The sequence below is a fragment of the Amblyomma mixtum genome, chromosome 3, assembly GCF_055824585.1.
Source record: "Amblyomma mixtum isolate Tamu chromosome 3, ASM5582458v1, whole genome shotgun sequence".
NCBI classification, from domain to species: Eukaryota; Metazoa; Arthropoda; class Arachnida; order Ixodida; family Ixodidae; genus Amblyomma; species Amblyomma mixtum.
The window spans coordinates 400,143,017-400,151,610 of record NC_143014.1 but is presented as its reverse complement, the minus strand read 5'-3'; the positions used below and the strand labels follow the sequence as shown (position 1 = coordinate 400,151,610).

General features: G+C 46.1%; 1 pseudogene; it reads right to left on the bottom strand.

Moving 5' to 3' along the window:
- Positions 1-470: 470 nt before the first annotated feature.
- Positions 471-7,016, bottom strand: LOC149357350 (uncharacterized; annotated as a pseudogene).
- Positions 7,017-8,594: the final 1,578 nt, after the last annotated feature.

Here is an 8,594-nt window from a genome sequence, read left to right as displayed (position 1 = left end):
GTATTACCGGCGGTCAGGACGGACCGCTGTAATACATGATTTTGCTTTGAAGAGAAGTTAACTTACGAGTTTTGCAAAGCGTTTGTAAAACTTTCCAAGAAGTGCTTTTCTAGCATACAGCTTTTGTCAAAGGTATGCAACCCGAGGGGTTTGCTTCTATTCCAAATAGCAGGACACTAGCGCTAATGTCCAAAGCTTCGGAGATGTGAGGACAAGAGTACCTGTCCGATTTAGAATGCAGGTGATGCAAAAGGAGACACACTGCATGATGTACTTGCACTTTGGCTGTATGTTTTTGACAAAGGCTGTGCATTATACATGCACTTATCCACATTTCTGTTTGCTATCGTCCACATTTTTTCTCTTTTGCACCGTGACACAGTTACAAAGGTGGACCTGATCCAGAGGATAGCAAAGCGTAGGATTCCTGTGCCAGATTTCATTTTCGAAGAAGATGTACTTGGAAGACTTCAAAGACACTGTAGCGCAGCAAAAGACGAGGACACAAGAAACGAGAGACGTTTCTTGTTTCTCGTTTCTTGTGTCCTCGTCTTTTGCTGCTCTACAGTGTCTTTGAAGTATGTACCAACAAGCCCAAAAAGCCACGCTACTAATGTACTTGGAGCAGTTGACCCAAAGAAGAGTGTACGTAGGTCCAGTAGTGTTGATGCATGTCCTTTGTATGAAATGATTTGAGAAAGGGTCACAAGAAGACATATAGATGGCTTGCACTGTTGTCACAGCAGCTACCTTGTTGGCAGAACAGGAGTGCAGCGATGGAATGCATGTTTTTGTAATCTGCTTATGGCCACCTGCTTTGTTGTACACTGCCGAAGCTATGTGTGGTTTTCCGTCATGGTGCCCGTGGCGTCATGTGCAAGCCATCTATTATGGGCATTCCCAAATCTACTGCCTACAGTGCATTATTGCAGTCACCAGTTCACCATCTTTCTATCTGCTGTGTGATCATCATCTTGACAACTGCTACTGTTTTTTGCATTATCATTGCCCTTCGCTTGACTCCATTATGTATGTCATTGGGAAACTGATGAATAGACATGAGCACATGTGGAGAGATTACAGGAATGGTGGCACAACTGCTTGTCAGCACCATCTGATGGCGAATGTGCATTGTTGGGATGTGCGCCCTCTCTAATAGGCTGGCCTGTTTGCACATACAGTTCCATTGGACGTGACTTTTTTGACAGAAAAACTGTGTTGCTTCCACAGTGGCAGGTTGCCTGAGTAAGGAAGCTAGCATGCGTGACTCATTTTATCATTTATCTCTGTCGTAAGCCACTTGTGCGGCACAATTTAGAGCACAAGTTCTGCTGGCCCGGCACGAGTAATGCGTGATCAGCCAGTGTGGCAGAAAATTTCGTGCTGTATATTCTCTTATGCACTGGGCTAACAATCCGTCGCCTTTGGTTGAATGGGATGGGGGCGAGCTTCACTGGAGACAGAGCTCAGCATGGACAAGCTTTCGCTCTGCAGCGTGATCACGTGGGAATAACCTTCATCATCTAGAAGTTGTGCGTTGCTTTAGACAGTGTGCAGAATTGATGCATAGAACTGTGCTGTGGAAGCGGCTTGTGGTAGAGATTGAATGATAAAATAATTCATGAGCAGTAACTCTTGCCGGCTGCCAGAGGGGAGGCTGCCAGAGTGTGGCTGCCAGAGAGTTGAATGGTACGGCAAAACAGCGCTGACGGACGGGACGGAAGAAGATGAGACAAACACATGCGCTGAACTAACAACCAAATTGTTTATTGCGAAAGAGGGGTGCAATATAAAGCATAGAAGGAAAAAAAACTGCGTTTTTTTTTTCCTTACATTCCGGATATCATCAATGATTAAGAAAAGCGATCTCCTGTGGGAATAGAGCCACCGATGGTTGGCTTACACAACAGTTGCCTAATGTGTGAATGTGAAAGGCCTCCGATATCAGGCGTGAGGTGTGATCTCTATACTTGGCGATGATAGTGGTTTGGTCTAAAAACGCCTCACATTTGTCGCAATCTGCGAAATGAATGACCAAGTTATTTCGGCGTGACTTGTTTTCTATGTCTTTCGCGTGTTCGCGTAGCCGATCATTGACGCACCGTCTGGTCTCCCCGATGTAAAATCGGCCGCATGACTGTGGAACCTTGTAGATCACACCACAGCAACAGTTGACAAATTTGTTTCTGTGTTTCTTCTGACATGCCTTCTTTCCACTTTCCTGATTCACTCTCTTGCACAGGCCTCCCAACTTGTTCCTGGCAGAGAAAAGGAGCTTCACGCCGGCTTTGTTCACAATCTTTTTCAGGTTGTGCGATACTTGATGAACATACGGAATACATGTTATGTTCTTATTGTCCAGTTTGCACGTCTCCTTCTGAATTCTGCATTCTTTCAATATCGACCCTGCTATGTTAGATAAGACCTTCGTCGGGTAGCCTGCAGCGGTAAGCCTAGTAATCTGCGCGTCAAAGCTGGCTTGGGTTTTATCCGCACATAATCTAAACAGAGCGGCTTTCATGCATGTTTTCGCTATCCCGCGCTTAACTATCTTAGAGTGGGCCGACCGGAAGGGGAGCAGGCTCTTCTGAGATCGCGGGGAGTACATCCAACAGATATGGTCACACGATAGCTCAAGTTCCAGATCTAAAAACCTTAGTTTGTTGTTAGTAGGTAGCTCTGTGGTCAATTGTAGGTTGTTAAGTTCAGTACTGAACACGTCAAAAATCTGAGCAACAGTTTGTTGGGCGTCACCTTTGAGATAAAATACTAAAAAATCATCTACATAACGCATAACCTTAACAACGGTGCCGTCAAGCTTGGCTTGAAGTTGTCTATCGCACGAAGCTAAGAAGAGATCGCTGAGAACGGGAGCGAGGCTGGATCCAATACGAACACCTTGTTTTTGGATGAAAAAAAATATCTTCAACTCTAGCAAACGTGGACTGTAAATAAAAGTGGAGCATTTCTAGAAACATGCTTACGTTCATACCACTAGAGTTCTGGAACTTTGTATCTCCGTGACGATCGATGCACCTGCCGATTTCTCCGATCACCGCGCTTTGCGGCAGGGAGTAGTATAAGTCCTTGGCATCCACCCAAAACGCGCTAACGACGGCAGGACATTCGTATTGAAGGAATTTCGACACGGTCTCAGGCTTTCTCATGTGGAAAGGATCTTCGACCTCAAGGTGCGACAGGCACTTCTGCAGGAACACCGCTACCTCGCGCTGCCACGTTCCTCGTTCAGACACAATGACACGGAAAGGGCAGCTTACTTTGTGCGTCTTGGCGCTGAAGAAGACGGTGAGGCTGGATGCCTTCGACGCCTTGACAGAAGAGGCCAGTCTTGAAAGGCCAGCACGCTCACAAAGCTGTACTGCCTTCTCTTGCACTTTCGACGGCTTGACAGTTTTCACTTGTCTGTAGTTGGCAGCGACTGCAACTTGAGCCTTATCCTTGTAGAGTTCGTTTGCCACGACGACAAAACTACCCTCTTTGTCCGACTGCAGGAGCTTGACGCCAGCGTCTTTGAAGGCCGATACTGCAGCAGTGAGCCGGCGCGTGCTTCCTTTCTTCACCTCCGGGGGGAGGGAATCCACGCCTTCCTTGATGCATCTCCCAGCTTCATCCGTTCTTACTCTTCTGGCAGCGGTCCTAACAAGAGAGAGGAGCTGCGTTTTGTCGAGTCGCGCATGCTCGCAGTATTTTGGCCCCAGCACGAGCAGGTTATTCACCTTCGGGGGGAGACTTGCGTTCCCCAGCACGACGACGTCTTGTTGAGGCGAGGTATGAGGCGCTCTTCGGCGAGGGAGCAGATTGCGACAAATGTGAGGCGTTTTTAGACCAAACCACTATTATCGCCAAGTATAGAGATCACACCTCACGCCTGATATCGGAGGCCTTTCACATTCACACATTAGTCAACTCATGTGTAAGCCAACCATCGGTGGCTCTATTCCCACAGGAGATCGCTTTTCATAATCATTGATGATATCCGGAATGTAAGCCTTGTCATGTTTACACCGCAGTTTTTTTCCCTTCTATGCTTTATATTGCACCCCTCTTTCGCAATAAACCATTTGGTTGTTAGTTCAGCGCATGTGTTTGTCTCATCTTCCGTCCCGTCCGTCAGCGCTGTTTTGTCGTACCATTCAACATGAACCAACCAGCCTGACTCAGCCCTCTCCTGCGAGAGAGCAGCCGGAGAGGAGACAGTGGCAGAGCAGCGGCGGAAGCGTCCGGCCGAGGCCGAGGTCCAAGTGTTCTCTCCAGTGGGTGCTCGCCGCTTCGTCGTCTTTGTGCGTGCTGAAACAGTGGTGTTACACTCTCAGCCAGGCAGTCTGCCACCTTGGTCCATGGTTACTTTTCTGTTGAAACCACAGCCGGCTGTATTACTTTGCAATATGTTCACTATGCCGCCTCCCACGGCGGTGCATGTCTGTGGAAGTATCATGCGACTCAGGAGGGATGGTACGCCACGAGAGGCGGCACCAGCATTTGCCCTTATACCGGCATCGCCAACCGTACGCTTGAGCTGGTATGCGGCCTTACAGGTTGAGTTAAACTGCTGCACTTTTTCAGCATGCACCGCAAGGATGTTATGTGTGTATATTGTAAAGATGAAGACGAGCATGCATGACAAAGATGACGATAAACATGCGCTCCAGTAGCGTCGCTATTGCTGTGTGTTTTTGGTACTCGACCTGAATGATCGCGGACTGTTTTCGCCGCTCTTCCCGTCATCCAGTTTCTTTAAATAAGCACCCGCCTCCTCTAAAAGATGCTATAACTGAGGACAGCTTTCTGTATATAGTGGAAGCTACAAGCGCAAACTGCCAGCTAACTGACCTGTATCTTTGGCTTGTGTGAGCATGAGAACAAACGCAGAAGCTGGCGTCTTGCGCTGGTAGCTTACCCTGCATTGCCACAAAAAGGTGCACTAGACTAGAGCCTATTAGCGGTAATGTTTTTTCTCAGACAGCACTTTTTGCATTGATAAACAAGTTCAGAGAATGGCTCTACTGGCGGTAGGCCTCTGGTGCTACTTGCGTGGCGTTTTTTTCTTTGCACAGCTGCATAATTTCAACACGATTGCTTCTGTGCATGTGGGCAGGCCAGCATACCACTGGGGAGGGCTCACTGCGGATATCTCGACAACAGGCACGTGCTATCAGATAGTGCATAAGATAGTACAGGCTCATGCCTGTACCCGAGTAGCACTCCCATGTATTTAATTGCAACCCTGTCTTCTGCTCAAAAAATGTATCTGTTCCGGAATCTACATTCTCAGGCTGATAGTTTTGTGCAGCGACACTTCTTGTATTTCTTAATATTCTCTTTATCTTGTGATATATATATTTTTTTACTCTAGGCACCTTCAAAAAAGATGCTGCTCCGAAGAGAAGACACGCACAGAGGAAAAAAATGGCAGATCTTCTCCCAACTGAAGAAACAAGTTCTGAGGGGGGTGATGATGACGTGGTGCCAAAAAAAATGCTCCTCGATGAGCAACAGAAAAATGAGACTCTTCGAAAGAAGGTAAAAGCATTACAAAAACAAAATGCTGAGCTACTGGCGCGCCATGACAAAATTGAAGATCTGCACTTGAATAAGCTCGGTGGGTACATAATTACTTCTTTGAAAATGGTCCAGTTTCTTTTTTTAAACAGTTGCTTGTAAGGTTAGTTTTAGTGCAATCCAGTCTCTCCTGATGACATGTTTGTAGTTTTCAGATAGTAATAATATGCATAGAAATTTGACTTACACAGTTAAGAAAGGGATCAGAAACGGCGTGTTACGTCTCCGTAACTGCCGGACATATATCCAGTATTTGTTGACAAACAAAGATTTTCCAGGCAGATCACTTTCTTTGAGAAATAAAACATAACATTCATCTCTCTGCTGATTGTTAATCAGTGATGCGTTACACCTAACCAGCCTTTTTTTTCGAACTTTCTAAAGATGCACCCGATGTACAGGGTCGGTCAAAAGTTTTCAGGCCACAGGGTTCTCGTTTGAGCGATACGGTCAGGCGGTTACGGCATTTCCGAGGCTTAAAATATCTACAAAAGTTAGAAGAAGTATTGCTTTAACCTCTGAGAACCTTGCTGGCTTTACTGAATCATAAGTGCCAGGATATACCGATGAAAAGCAGACCCTGTGGCCCGGGAACTTGACCAACCCTGTACCTAGCCTAGCCAATTCTCATTAAAGGTATGGTGGCGGACATTGCCGTAGGCCCATAGCGCAAGCCATCTTTGATGCTAGCCCGTCATTCTGCTTGCTACGCACTCTTCCACACAATGCTTATGCAAGTTACATGCTACATTCATGACTTTTGACGACCTGCAAAGTGGTGTTCGCTCATTCTTGCATCGCTACACTCCCACTGACAGTACAGATCAGTGATTTCACACCAGGTTGTGCATGACAGCAGACACATGCATTGGCTAGATGCCTCTGATTTGCATTTAGTAGAGAGCCTCATAACTTGTCACCTCAGCCTGCTTGTAATTTAACGCCCTAACCGACACTGACCAGCCAGGCTAGTCACAAGCCAACAGTTACTTTGGCGTATGACGTGTATAGCTCGTCTTGTGCTTCTTTGGCGCTCTGTCCAATTTACAGCTAGCAGGGCTCGTCCAACACAGCCTGTGCTCAGACAGTGGACGACAATGTGGGTTCTGAAAACCCACACTGCCACTTTTATCTGACTGGAAATTTTCTATGGTGTTTTCTGTGCTTTCGATAAACAATATTTTCATTTCCTTAAGTAAAAAAAATGACCATTTCAGTGCAAATGTCATTTGAAAAGTCGGTTAGCCGGTTAAGCTAGCTATCACCAGCATTTGTATTGCCTGTGATTGAGCAACCTCACTTAGGCATCTCACTGCTGAGCACTCATTTGTACTACATGGTAATACATAAGACATGTTATGATAGGTCTTCTTTACCTGCAGATAGAAGAACAAGATACTAAATTTTGAATTTTTTAGATTCTGTCTCACAGCCATGGCACAATCAGTAGCGCGTCTCATTTCCTTGAGGCTTACACTGGTACAGCTGGAACTACGAGGCCATTGAGCGTGCTGAGGCAAAGACATGCTCCACCACAGTGCACGAGGGAGGAGCAACCAGAAAGCCGAATGATCCACTTGCTGGCAAATAGAGCTCCCAGCATGCAGCTTGGCCTTCCTCACAAAGGTTCGCATGCATAGAGTTTAAACCCACGCGCGTTCAACCCTAAATCAAGTTCAACGGCCCAGTCAGCCGTCACCATGCATGTGCACTCAAGTTTGATTCAAGAACAGTGGCTCGCCATATGGAAATAGGTCTCCATGTTCACAAAGCAGGCTTTGGCGCATAGCAGGAAATTACATGTGCCTCATGTTTTGCACGGAAATGGCCAGGAGTAACTTTGTAGTTTGCATGCTACAACTCAACGACCTGCGGTAGAGGTACAACCGGAAAACTTGGTGTTTGTTGTGCACGTTACGTAACAGAGAGTTCATTGCTGCCGTACTCAAAATAGGTGCACGGAATGCATGCCATTCTTTGCAGTTTGTAAGCAGTCTTGAGCCAAAGGTTTTTGTAGATCGTAATCAAAATGAGTGCTTCAAGGGTGAAATTGGGCAGACTACCTAGCAAAAATGAAATGGCAGTGTTCCAAGCTATGCCACAGCGTGATCTGCAGTACTCAATTGTTCTGACTTGAATTTGTCCGCTGCTACAACTGAATAGTGGACGGAAGCACACCATTATACCTATTATACTGAATGGGTGTACTGTGTGATGTCAGTAGCCTTTCACTACAGCATCCCTCATAGCCTGAGTTGCTTTGGGATGTTAAATCCACGTAAACCATTATACTGAACGCATGAGAAAATTAGTTTGTGAGATACATCAAACTTTGAAGAACAGCAATCAGAAGTGTCTGAAGTGTTAATCGGAAGTATCCGGGGAGAAAAATGTGCTGGGTCCGTCTGCCATACCTAAAAAGGAAAACGAAGCAGCAGCTGAAGGTAACTGCCTTTGGGAAAAAGAGAGAGGCATTAACAGTCGAAATTAAACATGCTCACTGCTAGAGTATATATATGTTTTATTTTGTTTGCAGAAACGTGGCTGAAAAAACAAAGCTGCTGTCAGTGCCGCAAGGTACGTGATGCCTTTGTATGTTAGTTAACTTGGAGTACCATTTATACTCCGTAATTCTATACACACAAGTGCTCAGATGTCTTGAAGAAGCTGTTGCGTACTTTGCTGGGAGAGTATTGCTGAAGTTATTGTGTCAGGAATGAGAGGGTGGGTATTGCATTTACACACCACTTCTACATTTGGCTTGCAGTCCGGTGGGAGCAGCAGATGTGCTGTACACTCCCAAGACAGACATATAAGCCGATGTGTGATGTTCTGCTGCCTAGTGGTTCTATGGTCTTGCTTGGTGCCATTCATGTTGTTAATTACCAGTTACTTTTGTTGATTTTGGTTTGAAGCCTGCATACCGGTCCGGTATCACTCTCATACCGGCGAGACCCGTCCGATTTGATGGCTATACCGGTTCATACCGGTCCGGTATCGATCCCAAACAGGAC